The sequence below is a fragment of the Chionomys nivalis genome, chromosome 12, assembly GCF_950005125.1.
Source record: "Chionomys nivalis chromosome 12, mChiNiv1.1, whole genome shotgun sequence".
NCBI lineage: Eukaryota > Metazoa > Chordata > Mammalia > Rodentia > Cricetidae > Chionomys > Chionomys nivalis.
The window spans coordinates 44,681,551-44,693,228 of NC_080097.1; the positions used below are offsets into that span (position 1 = coordinate 44,681,551).

An 11,678-nucleotide genomic window follows, 5' to 3' on the forward strand; every position below is an offset into this window, starting at 1 on the left:
AATATGTAAGAGTTATCCAATAAAAAGCTAGAGCTAAGGGGCCAAGCAGTGATTTAATTAATATAGTTTCTGTGTGGTTATTTTGGGTCTAAGCTAGCAGGGCAGCTGGGAACCAACAAGCAGCCTCCTGCAGCATAGAAATAATAGGCGAAGGAAGTTGCCAGAAATAGGTCCCTGTAGACTTTCTTTGAAGTGTATAGTTTATCCCTTTGCTTTCTTTCAGCCTCTTGGTTGCCAGGAGATGATCTGCCTTCTCCACGTGCTCCTGAAATAATCTACTACCTTATCTCAGGCCCCAGACAACCAAGTAATTGACCTTGATCACAATGGACCATTCTACTTAAAACATTTGAAAAATCTTAAAATTGGTGCCCAAGGTATTGGGTAAAACAATGACATTTCCTAACAAGGTATGCTCTAGTAGATTCTTCCTAACCTTCCACTTTCCTGGGTCTTTCTTCATAGCTCTGCCCTGAGTCTCTTTACTTCTCTCAGGTTCTGAGTGTCCTTTTGTGTAGCTCTCATCCCTTCCCCACTAAGCTTTTTCTGTTTTCAGTCCTTTGTTTCAGGCATTTGTCACAGTGCTGTGTAGTTGATGATAAACTCATGCGTCTTGTAGATCTGCTTCTATGATGAAATTTTGATTAGCAAGGGCGTTAACACAGCATATCCTAAACATCCCCCCTGCTCTTTATCCAGGAGGCTCAAATTAGCAGAGCCAACTGGGGTACAGATGACAATCTAGGCTCACCCAGGTTCAAATCCTAGCTTTGACATTTGATAGTCAAATGTCTTTCCACTAGTTTTAAACTTTCCATTTAACCTGAAATAGTATTATCAATCCCTATATCAAACTGACTGTGAGGATTAAGGGACATTATCTCTATAGAATATTCAGCCTAACGCTTAACATTCAACAAAACATAATCTAAAACTGTCAATGTTTAGTTTTCCTACATTCTGGTGTAGCAGAGGGTTCTAGAATATGAATCTCTAAACAACTCTTTGATAGGTTAGATTTGAATGACACTATATTAATTTCATTTCTGTTGCTCTGATTAAATACCAAAAAATTAGCAATTTAGGGGAAAAGGCATTTACTTTAGCTTGCAATTCCAGTTGGCAAAGCATCAGGATCTTAAATCATTCATTAAATCAATTCATGAATGTGGGAATACTTAGTTCTTGACTTATTCTCTCTACTCTAGGGAATGGTGCCACCCACAGGGGACTGTGTCATTTTGTATCAATTAACAGACATAAGGCAACCCCATACAAAAAAATTCCTCATGAAGAATATTTTTCCAGGTAATTTTTATTTGTTTCAAGTTGACAATTAAAACTATCCATTGCAGACAGACATGAGACAAAATCAAAATGTTTAACTTCAGAAAATGTATGCTGCTTATATTTTAACTTTGTTTTTTCCTCTGTAAGCTATAATTTGATTGATTTATACTTTGTTATTGTAAAAATTAGCTGCTTTGTATATTGAAGTAAAATGCTTAGGTTTAGATTGCTTCTTTCTCATGCTGGCCTAAATTGATGCTAGCACCCCACAATACAAGGCAAACCCAGAAGATGGCAGGATTCCAGCCTGACTGCCTTCAATGGGTGACTTCCTCCAAATTGCTTCCTTACCTGCGGAAAGAGGACACCATCTTCTAAAACTGAGGAAGAACAGAAAGACAATGAAAATTATGGGATATTAAAAGGGAGAGGAGCTTCTCACCTCAAAGACAGGTCGAAGCCTCTTGACAGTCAAGAATTATGAATTCCAACACAATATTTCCTTAGAGCCCCTTTCCCTTCAGACCTGGGAAACTGACTTTTCTGGGAATCCCCAGAACCTCTATGAACAGTAAAAGGATGGGTTCTTGCTGCTCTCATGAACACATCTCCTGGCTCCTTTTTATATTAATGGATTGTAACCTCACTCCAGGTTCCCAAGAGCCATCCTGTCATCTCATTTATCCAAGCGGGGGAACAAAAAGTAATTTTCTTATCGGCCCATTGAGCTGTAACATATGCAACCCAAAAGTCAGTAAGATGGTGCGTTGCCTGTTCCTAGGACACTAAATAACGCTTCTTTGAGAAGTACACAGTCACACACTTGGCTGCGCCAGTTCTTTCTCTGAGCATCTTTCTCTGTTGAATAAATGTCAGGTGTGATTCACACCGGCTCTCCTGATGGTCTTCTGCACAGTGTGAGCAGGAGTCTGTGTTCTTACCTGTGGACGACTCCGAAAACAAAAAATAAACTCCTTAGGGTGCTGTGGGTCCACTGTGGAGCTCTGCCTGTGCCTCCAAGGGCACCTATGGGAGACAATGTGGAAGAACTTTGGAAACTTCATATACTATACAAATACATGGTGGTGCAAGACTGTAATTGGTTATCATTTGACCATTGCATATAACTCCAGTTTGAACTGCTCCCTAGCTCTATCCTGCCACAACTTTATTTGAGTTTCACTTTAGGATGACAGTCACAAGGGAGTCAAGGTGTGTATCTACTCTCTTGAATGATGGTTCTCATGTGCGGGGTTACTTCAAAGTCTTTTGGAAACCGTGCAGAGGGAGGAAAACAGCCCTCAGGTTTTCCTGTTTGAGTTATTTTGTGTTGTGGTTGATTCTCCCACATAAACGAGTAACTACAGGCAAACACTAAAGCAGAATGTTAGCACACAGCTATCGAATGATTAGAATACTCAAGATACTTGATTAGTATGGTAAGATTTCGGGAGCTAAACTCACTGGAGTCTGTCTTCAGAAATTAAGAGTTCTACAAAGAGGAATAGAATGTATTACATACACAGAGCTCTTACAAGTCACAACAGAATGCAGATTCCAAAGTTTTGGAGGTGGTTCCACTGGGAAGGGCTTGCTATGAAAACATGAGTTACATCCCACAAACAGTGTGTACGGGTATATATCTGTAGCTCTCTTATTGAGGAGGCAGAGACAGGCTATCCCTACCCACAGGCCTCCAAATAAATGTATACTCATCTGCCACACACATACACACACACAGAGACACACACACTTTTCAGAATCCACAGGAAACTAGTTTCGACTATTTTTCAAGAAGAACATTTTTATATGACTTCTAATTTTTACTAGCACATTTAATGGATTTAAACAAGCTTGCTTAATTGAATTCCTAGTTAGGCAATTCAGCTCAGGCTTGATATTTGATCAAAAAGAATATAAAGAAAGATGAAGGAAGGATGGCTTTCTGACGTGCATCACTTAATGAGAATGCTCGAACGGTGGGGAGAGATAATCATTTTAAATGAATCTGTCTCATGATCGCATCTGTGGAGAGAAAAAAAAAACACCATTTTTGATAAATGTGGGCCACTTAGTCAATGACACTAGAGAATGGGAGAGTGGAGATAGAGCCCTATCACCAATATTTTAGAGAGGAATTATAATCTTAGTATTGGGAAATTTTAATAAAATAATTTCAGTTCATTTCTCATTTCCATAGTTCCAACATGCTGAACATGCTCCCACGTATCAGATTGGTTTCTGCTTTCTTTCTATTGAGTTCATAGGGCAGTCAGTCTCCAGCTCATCTTGCCAAGGAGGGAGTCATCTAATCCCTCCTCTCCATAATTCTCCTCCCAAGTCCTATGTTATTGTCTTATACATGAAGATTTGCTTCATTTCATTCAATGATTGTTTTCTGGACTTCTACTGCTTTATATAGAAACTATTGATTTTTAAATTTTATTTAAAATAGTATCATGATTCTTAGAGATTTTTAGATTATTTTTCAAATTTTGTTGTAGCCCATATTCAAAAAGTAAGCAATCATGTCTAGTAAAATAATAACAATAGCAAATTTCCATGTACCCACCACCTAAACTTAAGAAAGTGATAGGAAAAAAAAACCATTTTATTTCAGGATATCTTTACACAAGATTCACCTGGATTTTGTATGTAGAAATTCAAATTGTTAAAAATTAAAATTATTCTTCAGTATAATTGATCATTCAATCCTCTTTTTTTGGATCAACACAGTGCCTAGATGACTTAATTAACTAATGATATGTGCTTCTCAGGACCTCACTTCCATTAAAAAGCCTAAGAAGAAATTTTGAAATGCTAAATTCTCTCAGACAGGAACTGCTTAAGGCATTTCTCACATCAGGATTACAGAGCCCATTTTTTCCACTCTAGATTTGTTTCTAATAGGTTAGTGCAGGACTTCTCATTTATTATTAACACATTTTAAATCTTCCACTCAATAAATATTAAGTTAGCAGGTAACAAATGGATTCAGTCATTATGGAACTGGGGAGAGAAGACACAGTGTCTTTTTATATCTTAAGTTTTTAGTCATGGTGTAGCATTTCAGTGACACAGGCTTGGGGTTTTGTGATTGGGTGGTTTGTGGAGAGCTGATTTACAGGGAGACTGGCAATGTTCCCTCTTTATCTCTTGGTATCCCTGGGTGCCTGGTTTAACTTTTTGCCAGGATAACGACAGCAATATTTATGGTGTGCTATTAAGACCCCACCCTCACCCTGTGACCTATCAGGTCAGTTTCTTCACCAGTTCCTTGCAAATGGCACCCCTAGCTTGAGAACTGGTCTTGACTAGTTCAGGAACCACTGAGAGTTTGGAGGAGTAATTGTCCCTCAGGATTCTTTACATATATCTTGTGGTTCAAACCTGGGGCTCAGTTTGTTCCTGATACACAGAGACAAGGCCTTGAGAATTTGCATAGTGGCCTGTCTTTCCAACCCTAGTGTTTTGGGGATTGTTGGTTTCCTCCAACACTGTACCTTTTTCCTTTAAACAAGATCTTGCAGAAAGGGCTATAGAGTTGGCTCAGAGGTTAAACCCTTGCTATTCTTGCAGAAGTCTTGAGTTCAATTCCCAACTCTTACATTAGGCAGCTCATGACTACATATATGTCTCTACCTTCAGGGGATGTGATGTCCTTAGGCATGACACTCATCACACACACACGTGTGCGTGCGCTCTCTCTCTCTCTCACACACACACCAACACACACAAAGAGCTCATAGTAGTATGGACACCCAAATCAAGAAATATTATACAGTTAGTTTTTCAGGTGGGATGTTTGAGATAAGCCACCTTATGTAATTAATTATGTAATAACTAAGGCATCCTTTAGCAGAAAGATGAAGTAAACAAGTCAAGAGATATGCACATTGCTTTCAGTTAGTTTCTGACTCCCCAGTCTCTGGTAACAAGACTCTTTTATCTGCTGATGGGTAGAAAAATATCTGTAGTCGGGGGCCAGCGAAGGTGACTAAAGGGATAACAAAGGAGATTTAAATGTAAGGGAGGTCAGCCAAGGACAGGTACACAGGCAGCTGCTCCTGTCTGCTCTAACTGAAGAGCTAGGCTCAAGGAGAAGCCAGCTGAAGCTGCTTAAGCCAATTACAAAGGCGTGTATCTGTTCATGAAAGATGGAGTTCAGCTGCTTGGTCTAGCATCAGATTGGCTGCTAGGGAGTTAAGCGACAAGTTGAAAACTTTCACATCCACCTTGCAGATTCATTGGCAACTGCTTTTGAAAGGGAAATTCGGTTGGATGGGGATCAGATGTAGTGCTCAGTTGCTTGCTGCTTTCCCAGAATTATGCTTTGAGGCAAACTCCAATTCTGATAAGATACGTAAAAGTGAGACTCCTTGGCTCGAACCCCAAAGTGGGAACTGCTCAGCTCTTTCTTGGATACTGTGTGGGATACTCCACACCTGCTGAAATGCTGAGGATGCTGTGGCTAGAAATGATGGACACAGGTGCCTAGAGATGGTTACTGAGGGTTGGAGGGGGATTTCCTGCAAGGTTACTTGGGCAGTGTTCTGGTTCAAACTGGTGTCTTGGTCAGTGATTGACTGTGCGCATCTTGACCACCTGCGCTGATGAAAAGACAGTATGATCCTAGCACAGCAGCCTTGCTAAGTTCCCCTCCAGTGCATATGAGGACAGGGAAAAGATTAGATGCCTTAGAAGAAGCGAGCCAATTCATGTATAACAGATAAAATACATTTTTAGGACTGATTCAAAATGATAGGAAAAAGGAGAGCAGGGTGGGGAAGATTATAACATGCTGTTGTAAAGATTATTGAAATCCTATGTTAATTATAAATTTTGATTATAAAATGACAACAGCAGTCTCACTGAATGGCTCTCAGACTTCATGGTTTAAACATCTGCATATTTTACACAAAAGAAAAAATTAACATATCCTCAGAGCCTACATCAACCTAAAATGTTCAGGGTTTGGATTCTGATTCCTAATGGGTTTGGGAGCCTCTTGAAATCCCTCCCTTCTCATTCTTCAGTCAGGAATAGGGGTCATTTGCCTTGGTAAGGGTAAAATGGTCTGTGGGGTAGACGATTCCTCAGATTGCTAGGCATTCTTACCTAAACCTACAAGCTAGCCGTTAATGGGCAGTGTAATTACATTAGCAGGATGAGGTGAGGTCAGTCAGAAATGATATGGAACTTCAAAGGGGAAACGTCTAAATGCAAATTGTGGGTGGCCATTGCTTTATTCTTTATTTCATCTCTACAGTCTCAGTGATGCCCAAACAGTGAGTCTTTCCATATTCAAATCCATTGACAAAGGAATTTTGGCTCTTTCTCCCCCATTTGACTAAACATACCGGAGAGGGGGAGATCTATAGACTTCCCTGGACCCACTGATGTGACGACTTTGCAACCGCATTAGAAAGACTGGCAAGCGTCTAGAGAAATCTCTAGTTACAGCTCTAATGTATAGATCCTTATGTTATCTCCTAAGGCCCAGTATGGGCTCTGAGCCAAGCTGGTCCATCCTGAAGGCCCATTATCTGACCTTGAATGGACTGACGGTGGTTTGGGAAGATCTTGTGGGCACTTGCTAGTAAAGATGACAGGAGTTTCTGACAAAGTCTCTTACTGCCACCCAGCGGCCACAGCTAGGATTTTGGGAGTAGGAGTTGAGGAATTGCTTTGAAAAACGGACCTTAGATGACAGCAAGATGAAAGGAACTTGGTTTGTATATCGTTATGAAAAACTTCATGAACTCCCAAGAGAACAGTGGAGTAGGGAGTGGTCCTTCTCATGAAGGCATGTCTCTGGGTTTGGAAGGGACCTGGACCCATCTTCATTTCACTGTGGGGTTGTTTTTCAAGGTCCATAAAATGAAGAGTCATGGAACCATCATTCATGGTGATTTAAGAAAGAAAACGATGAATACAACTCTTTCCATCAGAGGATGGACTGTAGCTTAAAACAGTCCTGTGTGTCACAGAAACAGCAGAAGCTAAATACCGCTCTAGGCCCTTGTAAAGCGACCTGATCTTACAACCAATGGTTCTTTCTAGGTTTAGAATTTCCTTCTGGATTTGGATTTGCTTATCTGATGCCTGAAGTCAACTTCTTTCAACATCATAGAGGCCTAGAACAGAAAATTATTCCAATTTAAAATTCCTGTTTATATATTTATATATGATTCAACCACAGAATCTGTTTTAACATGGGTTCAAAAGCACCAAATTCTGTGGAGTTTAAATATACAATGACCACACTTATTAAACTAAATTCAATCTGGAGGTTGATAATGACCCTATTAATTTCATTCTTGCTTGCAAAAATCCACCATTCTGTGCCCAAGATAAGAACTCAAAGTTTAGTCAATGACTACTTTATGTCAACAGCCCATTTAGTGTACAAACCAGCAACGCCAAAACCTCAGCAAGATCTCTGAATGACACAAGCTTGATCTTCTCAGATTAAGTAAAATCTTATTTCATTAAAATATAGAAGAACATTCTAAAGAAATAATTATTGGCTTGGATTGGCTCATTAAACTGGACTTTATTTATGGATAAAGGGAATGATATATAAAACACCCAAATAGATGATAAGTATTGGAAAAGTAGACAAGTATCCTCCACAGGCAGCAGGTCAGTGCACTAGAGAACACAGATGGGTAAGGGTATGCTACTAAACAGATAGGAAAATGCAGTATGTGTCTTCAGATAGAAACAGTGGAAGCTCCAGAACATGACCTGGGATCCTGGTAGCAGAAGCACAGAGAAAGATTATTGAAGGCTTATAATTTCCTTCAATGAATGAAAATTCCCAAATTAAAAAAATGCACAACTTACTTTTGTGCTTTTTAACTGTTGAGGACTGGCATAGATAAAACATAGATGTGTACCTGACAGGGAAGCTCTTTAAATGAAGAAGTCTATTAAACTCAATTTGTTTTCACACTAGAAAAAAATGGGCATTTCATTAAAATAAGACTCATCAAAGACCTCTTCCAATAGAGCCTGGTGGTGCCGTACACAGTGGTTAGCTAGTTTCACAAGTGTCCCGGACAATCAACAGAGACCCTTGAGGTATGAATGTAGGGTCACTGTGTCTGAGAAGACCAAGGAATACTATTGTAATTCTGGCTTCTTTTGTAATAGTAACAGAACTTGTAGTTGAACTGCCTTTTTTTTAAAAAAAATACACAAAAATATTTTAATAAAGCTTAAGATTTACAGAAGTTTCCCGACACACAAAATGGTCACAAACTTTCTCTTTCTCCTCCTCCTCCTTCCCTTCTTCTTCTTCTTCTTCTTCTTCTTCTTCTTCTTCTTCTTCTTCTTCTTCTTCTTCTTCTTCTTCTTCTTCTTCTTCTTCTTCTTCTTCTTCTTCTTCCTCTTCTCCTTCTCCTCCTCCTCCTCCTCCTCCTCCTCCTCCTCCTCCTCCTCCTCCTCCTCCTCCTCCTCCTCCTCCTCTCTTCTTCTTCTTCTTCTTCTTCTTCTTCTTCTTCTTCTTCTTCTTCTTCTTCTTCTTCTTCTTCTTCTGCTCCTCTTCTTCTCCTCCTCCTCCTTCTCCTCCTCCTCTTCCTCCTCTTTCTCCTCCTCCTCCTTCTCCTCTTTTCCTTTTTCTCCTTTCCCCTCCTCTTCATCCTCCTCTTCTTCTTTTCATTTTCTGGGGGGTGAGAGGCAGAGAATCTACACTTGACAGCAAAGTCACAATGTTATTAGTAAGGGCTATGATGTTTATTTAATGTTCCCATTTTGGTTCAAACAGTCAAGCTTGTCCATCTACAGCATCTAAAGTTAGACTTGGCTAGAGAGCATATTGTAAGAAACAGGTTAGTCGCATTTAACCACTGCAATTAGAGCCCAAAAGGTGTGGGAGGGGGAAGAATATTATTAAATTAAAATAAAACTACTTTTCCCCTAGGTAATAATAATAATAAACATCCATATCCCAGGCATCTAATTCTTACAGCTACCTTCATTCATATGCTTTCTGCTTAACCATGATGGGGAAACAAATCCAAGTAGAGAGTTCCTCCTTTTAAACATTTCACAGCCACCTGGATGACACTTCTAGCCTCTGCTCATGCTTTCCAACACTGAACCAAGACAAGACATAGATTTGCGAATGTGCATGTAATCGCCAAAGATGAAGACGCCTGGGCTTTTGCTCTGTAATGTTTCTAAGACTGTGTTCATGAGATGCAAACAAACAAACAAAGGGATAAGTTTTGGCCGAACAGGAGAAGTGATGTACAACTTGATGATCTGACTGATAAATGTTCCTGGCACATAGCCTAGCCCACGCTCTCACTGTCTCCATGGCTTGGGCACTGTTGGTCCTTCCTTCCTCGGTTACATCATTAGCTAACAGATCATGGGGATTTGATGCACTTAACAAAGCCTGGGTTGATAGCAGAACTGTGCGGATCTGCAGTTCTGGGGACCACATATTTTTTCAAAATATCTAAACTTATTCTTTCCATCTTGTCTACATTAGGATGGCACATTTTGGTCACAAAACGTACTTTAGGTGTGTATTTAGCTGGGTATTCTTCTGGAAGGAATAGTTCAAATTTAAAAGTCCCTTCTTCAAAGGGGAATTCTGGGGGCCAGGAATGACCGCAGGAAAATAATGGGTGTTGTTTCTCATCTGGTTCTGCTTTAATGCCAGGAACTGGTTCTGTCAGCAAACACTGGGTTTCCTTGATGATCCTGTGGGACAGCCTGGCCATTTTGTCAGATTATGAGTTCAGCCTCAGTTCTTGTCTCTGGCTCTATTCGCCTCACGCACAAGTCATTGAATTGCTTTTTGATGTAGTGCAGACACAGTTAATGAGGTTATTTCAAGGTTTTTTTTTTAAAAACTAAACTCATGATAATATTGATAATCATCAAATGTAAGACATCAAATTAGAATGTCTACAAAGTGTCTTTCAACTGAACATGATAGGGCAGAGGAGTCTCTACATTCAGCTAGTTGTGGCTTGTGTGTAGTTATGTTGAGTTTGTAAATGCTAAATTTCCAAATTAGACATGTATGTGTAAAAGAAGTTTTGTTGGAAGAAGGTAGAGATGACCACAGAAGCTCTTGCAAAGGCACATTTGAGGGTTGTTTCCTGAGCCAACAATGCACAACACTAGATGGGTTTGAGGCAGAACCGCTACAAAAACTAGGACAAGCAAAGCACTACCTTAGGGAAATTAAAACTAACTCAATTTTATATACTTCTGATAGGAATATAAATAGGTAAAGTCACCACAAAATTCAGTATGAATATTTATCAACAAACCACAAATTGGACTTACCTATGAAACTCCCTAGTGTGTACCTGAAGGTCTGGAAGTCAATATAGCACAGAGATAATTGCACATCCATGTTTACTACTATGCCACTCACAACAGCCAAGATAAAAAGCCCAATCTAGATTTCTACTGACAGGGCCATGAGGGGTGCACCCACATACTGAGACACTGGGGATGTTCTTTTGGGAACTCACCAAGGCCAGCTCGACTGGGTCTGAAAAAGCATGGGATAATACCGGACTCACTGAACATAGCGGACATTGAGGACTGCTGAGAAGCCAAGAACAATGGCACTGGGTTTTGATCCTACTGCACATACTGGCTTTGTGGGAGCCTAGGCTGTTTGGATGTTCACCTTAACAGACCTGGAAGGAGGTGGGAGGTCCTTGGACTCCCCACAGGGCAGGGAACCCTGACTGCTCTTAGGGCTGATGAGAGAGGGGGAGTTGATTGGGGGATGGGGAGGGATATGGGAGGCAGTGGCGGGGAAGAGACAGAAATCTTTAATAAATAAATAAATTAATAAAAAATAAAAAAAATAAAAAAAAGGATTTCTACTGACATATGACCAGAGAAAGAAAATGTGACATATGGGCTCAGTGGAGTTTTATTAAACCATAAAGAAAGAGGAAATAGTGTCATTTGCAAAAACAAAAAAAAGTTGGAATTGGAAATTATCATGTTAAATAAACTTAAGCTCAGTGAGACAAATATTGCATGTTTTCTATCATATGTGAAACCTAACCTTAAGCATGCATGCAAGTGTGTGTGTGTGTGTGTGTGTGTGTGTGTGTGTTAATGCACTTGGAAATGGAAATGGAGGGAGATGTAAGGGCCTAAAGAGGAATAGAGAGAGAGTAAAGGTGGCAAAATACAGTGTATCATGTTTTCTGTCATACGCAATTTGGAAAAATGTGTTATGGGGGGAGAGATGAAAGCATAAGGGAACCACTTGGGATAGGAGTCAGGAAAATGGAAAGGGAGGGGGAACGTGGAGAGAGAGGGAGGGTATGAGAAAAACACAATTTTTTATATAATTGATATCTTAGTCTAATTAAATCCATCTATTCCTTATGAGC

The 11,678-nt window shown here is 39.9% G+C and overlaps 1 pseudogene; it reads right to left on the reverse strand.

Moving 5' to 3' along the window:
• Window positions 1-9,343: 9,343 nt before the first annotated feature.
• LOC130885244 (ubiquitin-conjugating enzyme E2 N-like) lies at window positions 9,344-10,028 on the reverse strand (annotated as a pseudogene).
• Window positions 10,029-11,678: the final 1,650 nt, after the last annotated feature.